The following is an 18246-nucleotide window of genomic DNA, read 5'->3' on the forward strand; positions in this document are numbered from 1 at the left end:
CACTCCTCTCATCGGAGGGGACTCATCACCATCAACATCTTCATCAGCACCATCTCATCTCCAAACCCTAGTTCATCTCTTGTAACCAATCTTCGTCTCGCGACTCCGATTGGTACTTGTAAGGTTGCTAGTAGTGTTAATTACTCTTTGTAGTTGATGCTAGTTGTATTACTTGGTGGAAGAGTTTATGTTCAGATCCTTGATGCTACTCATTACCTCTCTGGTCATGAATATGATTATGCTTTGTGAGTAGTTACTTTTGTTCCTGAGGACAAGGGATAAGTCATGCTAATAGTAGTCATGTGAATTTGGTATTCGTTCGATATTTTGATGTGTTGTATGTTGTTTTTTCTCTAGTGGTGTTATGTGACCGTCGACTACATAACACTTCACCATTATTTGGGCCCAGAGGAAGGCATTGGGAAGTAGTAAGTAGATGATGGGTTGCTAGAGTGACATAATCTTAAACCCTAGTTTATGCGTTGCTTCGTAAGGGGCTGATTTGGATCCACTAGTTTAATGCTATGGTTAGACTTTGTCTTAATCTTCTTTCGTAGTTGCGGATGCTTGCGAGAGGGGTTAAATATAAGTGGGATGATTGTCCAAGTAAGGGCAGTACCCAAGCGCCGGTCCACCCACATATCAAACTATCAAATTAACAAACGCGAATCATACGAACATGATGAAAACTAGCATGACAGAAATTACCGTGTGTCCTCCGGAGCGTTTTTCCTCCTATAAGACTTTGTCTAGGCTTGTCCCTTGCTACAAAAGGGATTGGGCCACTTTGCTGCACCATTGCTACTTTTGTTACTTGTTGCTTGCTACGAATCATCTCACCACACAACCGCTTGTTACCGATAATTTCAGTGCCTGCAGATATTACCTTGCTGAAAACCACTTGTCAGATCCTTCTGATCCTCATTGGGTTCGACACTCTTACTTATCGAAAGGACTACGACAGATCCCCTATACTTGTGGGTCATCAGTGCCCTGATCTGGCACTGTTGGTGACCCCTTTGACCTATAAAAGGAGGCCCAAGGAGAAGCTTAGTGGGGCGGAGAGCATACATCGAGCAAATATCCATTCCTTACGTGATCTCTAGGGATTTAGACGCTCATTACATAGCTATTGTGCATGGGATAACGCTCCTGAGCAAAGGCCCAAGAACACTCAATAGACACAAAGTAGGAGTAGGGTTGTATGCTTCTCAGCAGCCCGAACCTGGGTAACACTCCCCTTGTTCTTGGTTGTTGTTTCTACTCTTGGTGCAATCCACTCCCCCGCCGAACCGTAAAGGGATCCACGCGATCCCATAGGTGTCATGCTTCGTTGCCACGACATCTTTGCCGCACCAGTTAGGGGGAAGATGGTGCACTAACCTGACCTAGCAGTCAGCGCGTCAATTCCATCATCATCATCATCGCCATAACTGCCAAGAGGAGGGGTGCAACAACGGCTGATCCATCCACATCCGATATGCCTACGGCTGCGCATGCAAGCGACGGTGTAGACACGGGCAGAGGAGGTGGAGGTCTCGAGCCTCCACAACATGTTGGCGACCAGAGGTAGGTGAGCGGTGTCGTTCGTAGCCACAGCAACGACCCGCGCGTCGGCGGGTCTAAGGACGGAGCTACGCGGCCTACGGGAGGCGTGGCGAAGTCCAAGGACGGAGGGGCGACTTCTAAGGCACCCACACCGGCGCATTCACCGCAACCTTCCCAGGCCGCACGCGACGAGCGATGCCGCGACGACGGTGGTTCCCAGCGTCCCGAGGGAAGAGTCCTGAGAATCACTATCGGGATGCGTCGGGTCACCATGCACATTAAGAAGCTGGCGGAAGTGACATGCAGCCACGAGACCATGATGGTGCTCCTTCTAACACGGTTAGAAGTAAGAGCACCTCACGTTCCTCACACCTCACGCCAACACCTACACCAACGGAAGCACTGGCGCAAGCTCAGATGCTCCTGGACTTTCCTCCTATGGTGGAGAAGCAGGAGGAATGGAGGGATACCATTCAGAGCCTCATCACCCATGCTAATGGCGATGGACCACAGCAGGCGGGGCCTCCAAAGCAACTGTCCGCCGGGCCGGTGCGCACCAATGCCGAGAAGGCTGGAGGAGGCACGACCACGGTGCACTCTCCTCCACGGCGGCAGCAGTGGTTGCTGCCACGACGGATCAACGTCTTTGATGATTCAACGGTCTCGTCCGACCCTCGGACCCGCCGCGATCAGCGTCAAGTTCTTGGAAGGACGCCATGAAGACGCCCGAACCGGAATTGAACGTTGGAGGGAAGCGCGCCATCAATCTAAAAAGCACGCAGGGCTCACCGTCGACGCACCCGCGCTAGGGTATCCTGGCGACCTGCTTTACGAGGTGGGTTGTCCAGCGTTTACTCGTGAGGTGCGATGAGTCCAGTGGCCCAGTTCCCGCACATTCAAGCCAGAGAGTTCGGAAAAGTATGACGGCAAGACTCACCCGTCGGAGTTAGTGAGCATCTACACCATTGCAGTGCAGGCTGTTGGGGCTCGCAACGACAAAATACTTGCCAACTACTTCTCATTGGTGCTCAAGTCCAATGTCAGGTCGTGGTTGACGCACCTGCCGAAGAATTCCATTTCTTCTTGGCCATATATGTGCCATGACATTGTTGGCGCCTTTACCGGTGGCCACCGAGCTCCTGGCCAAGAAAGTGACTTGCACCTCATCCCCCAGAAGGAGGGCGAGACCTTGCGCAAGTACATCCAGAGGTTCAGCCGCATACAACACAACATCCGAGATGTTCATCCTGCCGTTGTTATCAGCGTTTTTCATTAGAACGTGCGTAACCGCAAGATACGCGAAGAGCTGGTGATGAACAAGATCAGGGATGTCGTCGAGGTCTATACTTATGCTGACAAGAGTGCGCGGGCTGAACATGGGCGAAGGCTTCCCGGCAAAGATGCCGGCACTGAGACCAACTCCGAAGACGAAGGTGCCGCCACCCCGGCAAAGAAAAGCCGACGCAAGAATCGCAAGAGCAAGGCCGTGTTTGCTGTCGAGGGATCCGGCAACCCTGACATAGCCAAGAAGCCCAAGGCTGACGCCTCCGGCAAGGACGTTGCCGGGTGCGCCCAGCTTAGCACTCCCCGGCAACGACACTAGAATAATGTTGTTGACGAGTCTCTGATTTGAAGCCTTCACGACAACAGAGCCAGAACTGCTCCCACTTGCTCAACAATTAGCAATTGTCTTGCAATGGCCCACCAGCGCATGGGTTAGCGGCAGTTTTCGAGCGTAGAGTATTCGACCCAAATTTGTTGGTACGCCAGTCACGAGGTGAGAGAATACTCTCGAGTATTAGCAGCTGAATGTGTCAGATTCAACCACACCTGGAAGATTAGTATCTGCAAGCAAAGTATCAGCAGCAAAGTAGTATGATAACAGCGGTGTCAGAAACGATCTGTTGATGGCAGACTATTCCTAACTGTCGTATCAATGGCGCCAGAAGTTGCCCGTTGACGGAAATTGTCTTTTCCCGTCAACGCCGAGCGAACCAGAATTATAGCAGGTAGCAGCAGTGTAACGAGTAACAAAAGTGGCAAGGAACAACAGTAGTGACAACAGTAGCAAGTAGCAGCAGAGCAAGCGATAGTAGTAACAACAGTAGCAAGTAGCGACAATAGTAACAGCAGCAGTGCAGAGCAAGTAACAACAGTGATAGCAGCAGACCAAAACAAGTAACAGCAGCAGTGGGACGAACTCGTAGGCAATGGGTCGGTGATTCGTTTGGATGATATTCATCATGCAAGAGTTATAACACGGAGAAATATGTAGCTAGCTCCCGTTCGTCAATGTGATGTAGGCATGCATTTCGTGTGTAGTCATACGTGCTTAGGGAAAAGAACTTGCATGACATCTATTGTCAATCCCTCCCGTGGCAGCGGGGTCCAAAAGGATACTAGAGGATATTAAGGTTCTCCTTTTAATAAAGAACCGGAACAACATATTAGCACTTGGTGAACACATGAACTCCTCAAACTATGGTCATCACCGAGAGTGGTTCTGGTTATTGTCACTCCGGGGTTGCAGGGTCATAACACATAGTAGGTAACTACAACTTGCAAGATCGGATATAAAACACACATATATTGGTGACAACATAATAATTTCAGATCTAAAATCATGGCACTCGGGCCCTAGTGACAAGCATTAAGCATGGCAAAGTAGTAGCAACATCAATCTCAGAACATAGTGGATACTAGGGATCAATCCCCGTCAAAACTAACTCGATTACATGATAGATCTCATCCTACTCATCACCGCCCAGCGAGCCTACGAGTATATTACTCATGAACGATGAAGAGCTTCATGGAATTGGAGAGGGAAGAAGGTTCATGATGACGATGGCGACGATTTGCCCTCTCCGGAGCCTAAAACGGACTCCAGATCTATCATCCAGATGAAGAACAGGATGTGGCGGCGCCTCCTATCGCAAACGCGATGAAATCTTCTCTTCTTATTTTTTTCTGGGCGAAGTGAATTTATATAGCTGGAGATGGGGGCGGCAGAGCCAGGTGGGCCCCACAAGCTTGGTTGCTGCGGCCAGGGGGGTGGCCGCGGCAACAGGGCTTGTGGCCCACTGGCCCATCCCCTCCGGTGGATCTTTGCGCACGTATTTTTCATATTTGCCACAAAAATACTCCGTAAATTTTCAGGACGTTCCGAGAACTTTCATTTCTGCACAAAAACAACACCATGGAAATTCTGCTGAAAACAACCTCAGTCCGGGTTAGTTCCATTCAAATCATGCAAATTAGAGTCCAAAACAAGGGCAAAAGAGTTTGGAAGGGTAGATACGATGGAGACGTTTCAAACTCCCCCAAGCTTAAAACCTTGCTTGTCCTCAAGCAACTCAGTTGACAAACTGAAAGAGAAAGAAAAACTTTGACAAACTCTGTTTGATCTTGTTGTTGCAACTATGTCTAACTCATAACCAGAATTTCAGCAAGATCACAAGTTAGCCACATAAGCAAGTGACACAAAGGTCTCACGGTAAACTAATATCATTGGCATAATCATCTAGCGAGCAAATAATAATGAGTTTCAGATACCAACAATTCAATCAAAACAAGCATGAAGCAATATGAATAGGTGGTATCTCGCTAGCTCTTTCTGAAACAGCAAAACATAAATGGAGAGCACTTTCAAAGATCACGGGCTGACTAAACATTGTAATTCATAGCAACGAAGATCCAGTCATAGTCATACTCAATATCAATCAAAAGAAAAGCATAAAAATGACAGAGGTGCTCTCTAATTGGTGCTTATAAGAAGAGGATGACACAACAGGAAAATAAATAGACAGACCCTTCGCATAGGGAAGCATTGATTTGCAGAGGTGCCAGAGCTCAAGCTTTGAAAACAAAGATAATAATTTTGGGTGGCATGCTTTCATTGTCAACGCAATGACCAAGAGTTGTCAATATCTTCCACGCTACTCATGCTATAGGCGGTTCCCAAACAGAAAAGTAAAGTTTTAACTTCCCCAGCACCAATCAATCACACTCCACGGCTAGCCGAATCCTCGGGTACCGTCCATACTAATATCAATCCGGGGGGAGTCTTATTTTACAGTTATGTTTTCGATTTAAGCGTGGAACTGGGCATTCCAATTACCGGTCCCTTTATCGCGAATGACAATGAACAAACACATGTCGAGGATAACACGCCTAACATGGAATATACCAATAGCCCCCTGTCACCACATGAGCGGTTCGGGCATGCAAAACAGATTATTTCTTGAAGGTTTATAGAATGGCACATGCAAATTTACTTGGAACGGCAGGTAAATACCGCACATAGGTAGGTATGGTGGACTCTCATGGAAAAACTTTTGGGTTTATGGAAGTGGATGCACAAGCAGTATTCTTCTTAGTACAAGTGAAGGCTAGCAAAAGACTGGGAAGCGACCAACTAGAGAGCGACAACAGTCATAAAGATGCAATGAGTTTGACTAACATGGAATGCAAGCATGAACAGGATATAAATCACCATGAACACGAACATCATAGAGGCTATGTTGATTTTGTTTCAACTACATGCATGAACATGCGCCAAGTCAAGCCACTTTAATCATTGAAAGGAGAATACCATCCTATCATACTAGATCATAGTCATCTCAAAATCTATGTTGGCATTCAAGACAAACCATTATAAGCTCCCAGCTAAAGAAGCATGGCATCAGAAACTATGATCTCTAAGTTATCATTGCAAACATGGTTCTCTCACAACAAAGCTGAATCTCGAACGACAAGCTAGTCATATTTACAAAAAAATAGATAGAGTTAATACCAGCTTTTCCAGTCTCAGTCACTTCATCATATATCATCATTATTGCCTTTCACTTGCACGATCGAACAATGTGAACAATAATAAGAGTGCCCGTGCATTGGACTAAGCTGAATCTGCAGGCAAACACAAAGGAGAAGACAAAGTAATATGGCTCTTTAAAAGCTAAACAGGTATGCATGCAAGAGCCACTAAACATTGTAACCAATATCTTCTACCTTGACCCAAAGAAAAAGAAAACTATTTACACGGGAAAGCTCCCAACAAGCAAAAAGAAGAAAGGAAAAACTTTTTGGGTTTTGTCAAAAGGACACAAAACAAGAAAACAAGAAAACGAAAATAAACTAGCATAGATAATACAGTGGCAAAGTGTAAACACCGACGAACAAAGTGAAAGCATAAGCATGAATGTAAGGTCGGTGAGAACACGTACTCCCCCAATCTTAGGCTTTTGGCCTAGCTTGGCCTACTCCAAAGGACGGTCCTGGCGAAACCCAAAATCATACTCGGGGTTATACGGGAGTGTTGCAGCCACTGCCTGAATAGATGCCTCATGAAGACGAGCAGCCGTCGCCTCCCTCTCATACTCCTCTGCCTCTCCTATGGTTATGTAGTATCTCCGTTCTACCTGAAAGTTAAAGAAAGCAGGAGCAGGAAGGGTAATATGGAAGACACGCTGTCGGTTAAATATCAATCAGTATAGGAGGGATTCCTCATCCCTCTCAAGAAACTGGTAGCGTGTCAAAGCGACGCGGTCAAGGAAAGCTGTATGGAGCGGGGGATCTCCTGCGCGGATGGGTACTCCAAGAAAATTTGCTATGCGAGTGGCATAGATGCCGCCAAAGAAATCTCCCTCAATAGCGTTCTTATTCCGCCTCCTTGCTATAATAGCTCCCATATTGAAGCTTTTGTCACCCGTAACTGCGCTCTTAAGGATACTAAGGTCGGATGCGCATAGGTGACAATGTTCAACCTTGCCGTTAATGCATCTACCTATGAAGAGGGAAAAGTAGTGCAAGGCAGGGAAATGAATGCTTCCTATGGTAGCTTGCGTGATGTCTCTAGTTTCTCCAACAGATATACTAGAGAAAAAATCTCTAACCCAAGATTTAGCAGGATCTTTAAGATTTCCCCCATCGGGTATTTTGCAAATCCTATTGAAATCCTCCAAATCCATGGCATAGGATTTATCATACAGATCAAACAGTATGGATGAGTCACGGCCAACTGAAAATTTAAATCTACGCACGAAAGAGGCAGTGAGCATAGCATATTGTTCACATTTATCTGAGAGGAATTCTTCTAACCCGACATTGCGGACAAGTGTATCAAACTCATCCTTGAAGCCTGCTTCGATCATGAACTCATCAGAAGGCCATTCACATGGTTGTACCGGTGCGTCCCTTAGTTGATACGGATCAGGCTCCCGAAAAGAAAGACGGGGACCCTTCTTACTTGAGGAACCACCATGAAACTTCCTCCTGAACATAATTTCTCTTTGCTGAAATTTACAGTTCAAGATAAAAGTGAATAAAGACCAACCACACCTTGTAGAAACTACTCCAACTAGTGCCTAGAGACCGTATCACGCCCTAAAACTACTTGGGACCAGCTACAATCGACATTTCAAGCTCAAGAACAGGGTCACCAAGGTAGGAAGAATGCGCGAAGGATAAAGCACTAGAGCAAAAATTAATTGGACCAATGGAGGAGTCACTTACCAAGGAGTAATCTCCCCAAAACGGTTCGGAAAATGATGCTTTGAGCAAGGAGATCGAAAATCACAGCCAAATGAGCAAGAACACGGGTTTGAGCTGCGAAACAATTTTTTCTGGAGGTAGAGGAAGAGGATGGGCGCTGGAATGAGTGGAGGGGGCTTGTGGGCCCCACAAGCTTGCTTGCCGCGGCCAGGGGGTAGGCCGCGGTGACAGGGCTTGTGGACCACTAGGGTGGCCCCCAGGTCAGCTCTCAGTCCCAGTATTTTTCAAATAATACAGAAAAAACATACTAGATTTTAAGGACCATCGGAGAACTTTTATTTTCGTTGTATTTTTCTCCGGGACGCTAAAACAGAAAACAGGAAAAACTAAACTAAACCTATCATTTTTCTTCTAAGAAAAAGAAAATGAAAGCTTAAAACACAGGTATGTGACTCTTTGGTTCATCCATTTCGTGGTCATCGAAAGAAATCCGTCAATGGGGTTGATCAAATCCTTATGACAAAACTTTCTCGAATCGCAAGAGATTACGGAGAATTTTCGAATAGCCACTAAGTCACCTCAATGGGCATATGTATCTCCCCAACAAGCAATTCATACTTCATCTTGACACGAGGAATAGGGCATTCAAAGCTCCCAATAAGAATCGATGAAGTTTTTTCGATAACATTGATGCAATGTACTTGATATCGTTTCTTCGGGAAGTGCACGGTATGCTCATTACCGTTGACATGGAAAGTGACATTGCCTTTATTGCAATCTATAACAGCCCCTGAAGTGTTTAAAAAGGGTCTTCCGAGGATGACAGCCATGGCATCGTCCTCGGGAATATCCAAGATAACAAAGTCTGTTAAGATAGTGGTGTTAGCAACGACAACAGGCACATCCTCGCAAATGCCAACAGGGAAAGCAGTTGATTTGTCGGCCATTTGCAGAGAGATTTCAGTGGGTGTCAACTTATCCAGTTCAAGTCTATGATAAAGAGAGAGAGGCATAACACTAACTTCGGCTCCAAGGTCACATAAGGCAGTTCTTACGTAGTTTCCTTTAATGGAGCAAGGTATAGTGGGCACTCCGGGATCACCAAGATTCTTAGGAGTTCCACCTTTGAAAGTGTAATTGGCAAGCATGGTGGAGATCTCAAGATCTGGTATCTTCCGTTTATTGGTCACGATATCTTTCATGTACTTGGCATACAGAGACATTTTGAGCATATCAACTAACCGCATCTGCAGAAAGACGAGTCTTATCATTTCAATAAAGCGCTCAAAATCCTCATCATCCTTTTTCTTGGATGGCTTAGAAGGAAAGGACATAGGTCTCTGAACCCATGGCTCCCTTTCTTTACCATGCTTCCTAGCAGTGAAGTCATTCTTGTCGTATCTCTAAGGTTGTGGGTTATCAGGATTAACCGTTGGTTCAATCTCCACATCTTTGTCATTTCTAGGTTGAGCATCATTATGAACATCGCTGTCCATATTGTCACCAGGTTCATGTTCATCACTAGATTGTGTTTCTGCATCAGACGCAGAAATATCATTTGGTTCTTCAGGTGCGACAGTATTAGGTGAACTGACATGTAGGTTTCTATCATCCTCCTTCTCCTTAGGATGACTGGGTGTATCAGAATTAATTCCTTGAGAATCTTGATCGATTCTCTTAGGATGACCTTCAGGATACAAAGGTTCCTGAGTCATTTTGCCTCCTCTAGTAACGACTCTGACAGAGTTGTCATTTAATTCATTGAGCAAGTCATTCTGAGCTTTAAGTACTTGTTCTACCTGAGTAGTAATCATAGAGGCATGTTTACTCAGAAGCTTCAGATCATTGACATTTCTGTCTACACAAGCACTTAAATGACTAAGCATATGAGTACTTTGTTCCAATTGTCTGCTAACATAATCATTGAAACTCTGTTGTTTGGCAACAAAGCTATCAAATTCATCAAAGCATAGGCTAGTAGGATTATCAAAAGGAATAACACTCTCATCAAACCTACGCAAAGAATTTACTTCTACTACCTGTATCGGGTTATCGAGACCAAGGATCTCTTCGATAGATGGTAGATTTATGACATCTTCAGATCTAATGCCTTTCTCTTGCATAGATTTCTTGGCTTCTTGCATATCTTCGAGACTAAGGAATAGAATACCTCTTTTATTTGGAGTTGGCTTAGGAGGTGGTTCGGGAATAGTCCAAGCATTATCGTTGATCAAGATGTTATTCAGTAGGATCTCAGCTTGTTCAACAGTTCGTTCCCTAAAAACACAACCGGCACAACTATCTAGATGATCTCTAGAAGCATCGGTAAGTCCGTTATAGAAGATATGAAGTATCTCATTCTTCTTAAGAGGGTGATCAGGCAAAGCATTCTGTAGCTGGACGAGCCTCCCCCAAGCTTGTGGGAGACTCTCCTCTTTGAGTTGAGCAAAGTTGTATATTTCCTGCAAGGCAGCTTGCTTCTTATGGGCAGGGAAATATTTCTCACAGAAGTAATAGACCATATCCTGGGGACTACTCACACATCCAGGAGCAAGAGAAGAGAACCAGGCTTTAGCGTCATCCTTTAGAGAGAAAGGAAACAACTTAAGGATATAGTAGTGGCGGATCTTCTCCTCACTCGTGAAAAGGGTGGCTATATCGTGTAGTTTGGTAAGATGGGCTACGACCGTCTCAGACTCATAACCGTGGAAAGGATCAGATTCGACTAGAGAGATTATCTCAGGATCGACACAGAATTCATAATCCTTATCGGTGATAAAGATAGGTGAAGTGGCAAACTTCGGGTCGTATTTCATCCTAGCTTTCAGAGATTTTTCCTTCCACTTGAGAAGTAATTTCTCAGCGTCATAGGCATCCTTACACACAAGAAAATCCTCAGCTATCTCTCCCTCCATAACGTAACCCTCAGGTATATCAGGCAATTCATATCTAGGAGAGCTAGATCTAACAGGAGAAAAAGCAGGTTCTATCTCAATAGTATCGACAGTTTAAGAAGCATCACGAGAATTGGCAGTAACTCTAGCAATATGAGCATCAAGGAATACCCCTAGTGGCACATCAGGCAAAGTAGTATCTCTAGCAATATCAAGCATAGCATCATCACGCAAAATAGCATCTCTAGCATCATCAGGCAAAGCAATATCATGCATACCATCTCTAGCAGTATCAGGCATAGCATCTCTAACAGTATCAGGCATAGTAGCATCTCTAGTAGTATCAGGCATAACATCTCTAGCAGTAGCATCATAAGCATCATCAACCACAGGCGATATATCAAGATTTCTAGCAGGAGGTGATGTCGCAAACTTACTCATAACTGAAGGTGAATCAAGTGCAGAGCTAGACGGCAGTTCTTTACCTCCCCTCGGAATTGAGGGAAAGACTTTGGTTTTTCGATCCTTCAGATTCTTCATAGTGATCAGCAGATATAAATCCCAAGTGACTCAAAGAATATAGCAATACCTCCCCGGCAACGGCGCCAAAAAAATGCTGCTTAGCACTCCCCGGCAACGACACTAGAAGAATGTTGTTGACGAGTCTCTGACTTGATGCCTTCGTGACAACAGAGCCAGAACTGCTCCCAGTTGCTCAACAATTAGCAATTGTCTTGCAATGGCCCACCAGCGCATGGGTTTGCGGCAGTTTTCGAGGGTAGAGTATTCGACCCAAATTTGTTGGTACGCCAGTCAGGAGGTGAGAGAATACTCTCGAGTATTAGCACCTGAATGTGTCAGATTCAACCACACCTGAAAGAGTAGAATCTGCAAGCAAAGTATCAGCAGCAAAGTAGTATGATAACAACGGTGTTAGAAACGATATGTTGATGGCGGACTATTCCTAACTGTTGTATCAATGGCGCCAGAAGTTGCCCGTTGACGGAAATTGTGTTTTCCCGTCAACGCCGAGCGAACCAGAATTGTAGCAGGTAGTAGCAGTGTAACGAGTAATAGGAGTGGCAAGGAACGGCAGTAGTGACAGTGGTAGCAAGTAGCAACAGTAGTGAGTAGCAGTAGAGCAAGCGACAGTAGTAACAGCAGTAGCAAGTAGCGACAATAGTAACAGCAGCAGTGCAGAGCAAGTAACAGCAGTAACAGCAGCAGTGCAAAACAAGTAACAACAGTAGTGGGACGAATTCGTAGGCAATGGGTCGGTGATTCGTTTGAATGATATTCATCATGCAACAGTTATAACACGGAGAGATATGTGGCTAGCTCCCGTTCGTCAATGTGATGTAGGCATGCATTCCGTGTGTAGTCATACGTGCTTAGGGAAAAGAACTTGCATGACATCTATTGTCCATCCCCTCAGTGGCAGCGGGGTCCAAAAGGATACGAGAGGATATTAAGGTTCTCCTTTTAATAAAGAACCAGAACAACGCATTAGTACTTGGTGAACACATGAACTCCTCAAACTATGGTCATCACCGGGAGTGGTTCCGGTTATTGTCACTCCGAGGTTGTCGGGTCATAACACATAGTAGGTAACTACAACTTGCAAGATCGGATCTAAAACACACATATATTGGTGACAACATAATAATTTCAGATCTGAAATCATGGCACTCGGGCCCTAGTGACAAGCATTAAGCATGGCAAAGTAGTAGGAACATCAATCTCAAAACATAGTGGATACTAGGGATCAATCCCCGTCAAAACTAACTCGATTACATGATAGATCTCATCCTACCCATCACCGCCCAACAAGCCTACGAATAGATTACTCACGGACGATGAAGAGCTTCATGGAATTGGAGAGGGAAGAAGGTTGATGATGACGATTGCGACGATTTCCCCTCTCTGGAGCCCAAAACGGACTCCAGATCTGTCCTCCAGATGAAGAACAAGATGTGGCGGCGCCTCCGTATCGCAAATGCGATGAAATCTTCTCTTCTGATTTTTTTTCTGGGCGAAAGTGAATTTATAGAGTTGGAGTTGGGGGCGGCAGAGCCACGTGGGCCCCACAAGCTTGGTTGCCGTGGCCAGGGGGGTGGCTGCGTCAACAGGGCTTGTGGCCCACTGGCCCATCCCCTCTGGTGGATCTTTGCGCAGGTATTTTTCATATTTTCCAGAAAAATTCTCCGTAAATTTTCAGGACGTTCCGAGAACTTTCATTTGTGCACAAAAACAAGACCATGGCAATTCTGCTGAAAACAGCGTCAGTCCGGGTTAGTTCCATTCAAATCATGCAAATTAGAGTCCAAAACAAGGGCAAAAGAGTTTGAAAAAGTAGATACGATGGAGACGTATCATGCCCCCTGTTATGCCTTGGCGACTGCCGACAAGCCGGAGGGCTCCGGGAAACAATTCTCCAAGATCCTTCGCACCGAGCGCCACAATCTCCAAAACTGCTGGCAAGTTGAGCAGCTTGTCGAGAAGCAGAAAGTTGAGTACGAGAAGTGGGGCAAGGAGAAGGCGCAGGAAGGTGCTGAGGGGTCCGGTGAGAAATGCAGCGGTCACCGTGGAAAGGCCAAGCAGAAGAAGGAGAGGCCCGCCCGAGGCCGCGACAAGGGAGAGGGGGATGATGATGATGGTAGCCAGGAGGACGACGGGTCTAGCGGCCAAGAGTTCCACAAGGCTACAGACATGATGTGCATTAACGGGGGCGCCTCACTGCATTCTTCCCACAGTCGGCTTAAATAGTGGGGGCATGACGTGAATGCAGTAGAGCGATTTGTCGGTGCCCGCAAACCACTCAAGTGGTCTCACACACTTATCATCTTTGACTTTGAGGATCACCCTGATCGCACAACTGCGGTTGGGTGTCTGCCATTGTTGGTTTTTCCAACAATCCGCAACGTCAAGGTGATAAAGATGTTAGTTGATGGTAGGGCAGGCATGAATATGATCTCGGTTGACGTGATCTACAGGTTGCAAATTCCTGATGAGGGTCTCTAAGAAACGGGTACGTTTCAAGGGATCGGTCCAGGGAAGATCCAACCGAAAGGAAAGATTACGCTACCAGTGATGTTTGGTAGCGACCTGAACGTCAGGACGGAGAAGGTTGTCCTTGACGCCACCGAGATTCCATTGTGATATAATGGTATCCTTGGCAGCCCAACGCTGGTCAAGTTCATGGCGGCATCGCACTATGCATACAACACGTTGAAGATGCCTGGGCCGATGATCGTCATCACCATCAACTCCGACAAGAAGGATGCACTCATCTGCACCAACCAAATCTACCGGGAGGTAGTTGCAGTGCCTGCCGCCAAGGCACCCGCTCTTGCCGCTGAAGCTCCCGAGAGGAAGAACTTCGGCAAGACCTCTTGCACACTCTCCGGCAAAGGCACCTCTTCGAAGTGTTGCGTGGCTGTCGATGATGTGCAATAGAGCTCCAACGCCAGGAGCAAGAAATCCAAGGCAGCTCCACCAGAGACCATGAGGTGCTCGCCAAGGAGGATGACACGGGAGGATCTTTGACCATAAGTTCCACCCTAGACAGCAAATAAGAAAGCGCGCTCATTGCCTTCCTGCTGGCGAATGCCAATTTGTTTGCATGGAAACCATCTGATATCCTCAGGGTTCCCAGGAAGGTGATTGAGCACCACCTTACTGTCTCCCCTCATGTGCAGCCCGTCAAGCAGAAGGTCAGGAAGCAAGCTTTATAGCGGCAAGAATTCATTGCAGAAGAAATCAAGAAGTTAGAGGCGGCATGCTTGGTCAGAGGAGTCATCCATCCAACATGGTTCGCCTATCCAGTTGTAGTGCGCAAGACAAATGGAAAATGAAGGCTACATATCGACTTTACAGATGAAAATAAAGACTGTCCAAAAGATCCTTTTCCCTTGTCGCATATCGACTAGATGCTCGACTCCAATGTCGATTGTGACCTACTGTCATTCCTTAATGCATATTCGGGGTATCATCAAATCTTCATGGCCAAGGAAGACGAAGAAAATACCGTGTTTATCACCCCTTGTGGCACGTAATGCTTCGTACGTATGCCTATTGGGTTGAAGAATGTCGGCTCCATGTTTGCGAGAGCAATCCAGATTGGTTTTGAGCCACAAATCCATAGAAATATGGAAGCTTATCTGGATGACATAGTGGTCAAAACGAAGGACAAAGCAACGCTCATACAAGATCAGAAAGAGACGTTTGCCAATCTGCGCAAGATCAACTTGAAGCCCAATCGTGAGAAGTGCGTGTTTGGTGTCCCATCTGGCAAGCTTCTCGGGTTGTTTGTGTGTCAGCGAGGGATTGAGGCAAACACCGACAAGATCAAGACCATTGAGCAGATTGAGGCACCGAAGCGCGTCAAAGATGTGTGTCGCCTTGCCGGCTGTGTCGCTGCTCTGGGTAGGTTCATCTCAAAATCTGCTGAGCGCGCCCTGCCCTTTTTCAAAATCTTGAAAAAGGCAGGTCCCATGAAGTGGACTCCGGAAGCAGAGGCAGCGCTGCAATATTTGAAGAGGTACCCCTCCTCTGCGCCAACACTAGTCACACCTAAGCCACAAGAGCCATTGTTGCTATATATGGCGGCAACAAATCAAGTGGTTTATGATGCGCTAGTGGCGTAGAGAGAAGACGACGCAGAAGCAGCAACAGGGGCAACACAGTCGGGTGCAGAACCGTCAAGCGACAAGACAGGATATTCCCCGACAGAGTCTGAAGCCGGCAAGGAAGAGTGTGCGGCGCCAAGTGAAACAATGCAGAAGAAGAAGGTGGTGCAACGCCCAGTTTATTTTCTCAGCTCCCTTTGGCAGGGGGATAGGTCAAGATACTCTAGCATGCAAAACTTGCTCTTCAGCCTCCTTATGGCCTCGAGGAAGCTGCGCCATTACTTCCAAGCACATGAGATCACTGTCGTCACCACCTTTCCGCTTCAATGGATACTGCGGAACCAAGAAGCAACCGGCAGGATTGTGGAGTGGGCTATGGAGCTATCAAGCTTTTATCTCAGATTTGAAAGAATTGCAACTATTTCGAGCAGAGACTTGGTAGAGTTCATTGCAGAATGGGCCCCAACGCCAGATGAGGAAATTCAAGAGACGACTCTCCCCAGCAAGGAAAATAGTCAAGAATGGATCATGTACTTCGATGGAGCTTTCTCACTGCAAGGTGCTCGTGCTGGTGTACTACTTGACGCACCCACCGGACAGCACCTCAAGTACATAATCTAGATGCACTTTCCCCAGGACAAGTCGACAAACAACAATGCCAAATATGAAGGGCTGCTTGTCGGTCTCAGGATCACGGCATGCCTCGGAATCAAGAAGCTCATCCTCAAAGGAGATTCGCAGCTTGTTGTCTGGCAAGTCAACAAAGATTACTAGAGCTCGTTGATGGAAGCCTACATAGATGAAGTGATAAAGATGGAGGAGCACTTTGATGGTCTGCAAACAGAGCACGTCCCACGTGATGGAAATAGCATTGTCGATGACTTGTCAAAGCATGCTGCCCTCAAGTTACATGTGGAACGAGGGACTTTTGTGTTTAGACTGACTCAACCATCCGTGGCACCACCAGCAAGGCTAGACAAGAGAAGGAAGTTGAACTCTGGCCAATACTTTCCTGCAGAGCTGCCAGGAGCTGCCGGCAAGGAAGTTGCCAGGGACAACACCAAGCCTGCCGAGGAGCAGGAGGCTCCGGTAGGACCTCGAGTCCTTGCCGTAGATATAAATGTTCCCGTAGCAGAAGACATGCCTTTAGTCCTTGTCGTCGAGCCTCAGGCTCCGGCATGGGCACATCACATCATACAGTTCCTCCAAACAGGGAAACTCCCTGAAGAGTAGGAAGAAGCGGAGAAAGTAGCCCGTCGGTCCAACATGTACCAGTTTGTGGACAACATCATGTATAGAAAGCGACCAAACGGTGTGAAATTTAAGTGCATTCCTCGGGAAGATGGACTGGATCTGTTGGCAGAAATACATGGAGGCATATGTGGATCCCACATAGGGTAAAGGGCTCTTGTTGGGAAGGCATTCCGACAAGGTTTCTTTTGGCCCACAACCCTCCATGATGCAAAGGCACTAGTAACCAAGTATGAAGAGCGCCAGTTCCATTCAAAGAAAGCGCATCAACCAGCCCAAGCTCTTCAGACAATCCCTCTCTCCTAGACATTTTCGGTCTGGGGGCTCGACATTCTCAGCCCCTTCCCCAGCGTTGTCGGGGGCTTTGAGGACTTGTACGTTGCAATCGACAAGTTCACAAAGTGGCCAGAAGTGGAGCCAGTGATGAAGGTGATAGCACAATCAGCCGTCAAGTTCTTCAAGGGACTAGTTTGCTGCTTTGGTGTTCCAAATAGGATCATCACTGACAATGACACACAGTTGACGAGCCGCACCTTCATGCCATACGTACAAGACCTTGGCGGCAAGATCTGTTTTGCTTCCGTTGCCCTTCCAAGGACCAATGGCCAGGCCGAAAGGGCAAACGCTGAAGTGCTGCGAGGCCTCAAGGCAAGAACTTTCGACAAGCTGGCAAGTGTCGAAGATGCTGGATTGATGAGCTGCTAGCAGTTCTTTGGTCGATCAGAAGGACAACAAATCGAGCCACTGACCAGACACCCTTCTCCATAGTATATAGGGCGGAGGCAGTTCTCCCAAAGAACTCATATACGATCACCTCGAGTGCTCGCCTACGATGAGCACAAGCAAGAGCAGTTGTGGCAAAATGACACAATGCTATCGTCTTCAGGCTGCTGTGTGAGCTGCTCGCTACCAGCAAGCCTTGCATCGTTACCATAGACACAAGCTCCAAGCCCGAAGTCTTGAGGAAGGCAACCTTGTTCTTTGGCATGTTCAGTCGGCCAAGAATTCAAACAATTTGATGCCAAAGTGGGAAGGCCCTTATCGGGTAGTACGAGTCACCAATCATGGCGCAGTCCGCCCGGAGACCGAAGATGGCATTCCGGTGAGCAACTCGTGGATTATCGAGCATCTTCGTAAGTTTTATCCATAAGGCGCGGTTGCCGGTCCTCCCGGCAACCACCTTTTGTACAAGTCTTGCCAGCAAGGCATGTAACCGTTTGTTTGAAGCGACGCGCAGACCCTATGCGTAGTTGAATAAATTTCAGCATTTCACAATTCTTGTTGATTTCCATGTTCATTTATATGCATGTTCATGTGATGTTTTGTGTTACGCTTATTTCTCCGCAAGTACTAACGAACCGCCAAGGTGCCATATCGATATTTTCTATTTTCCCAAAGGATAGAAGGTTCCCTCGCGTGCAAGTATGCTGGGGGGA

This window comes from Hordeum vulgare, chromosome 4H, assembly GCF_904849725.1.
Source record: "Hordeum vulgare subsp. vulgare chromosome 4H, MorexV3_pseudomolecules_assembly, whole genome shotgun sequence".
NCBI classification, from domain to species: Eukaryota; Viridiplantae; Streptophyta; class Magnoliopsida; order Poales; family Poaceae; genus Hordeum; species Hordeum vulgare.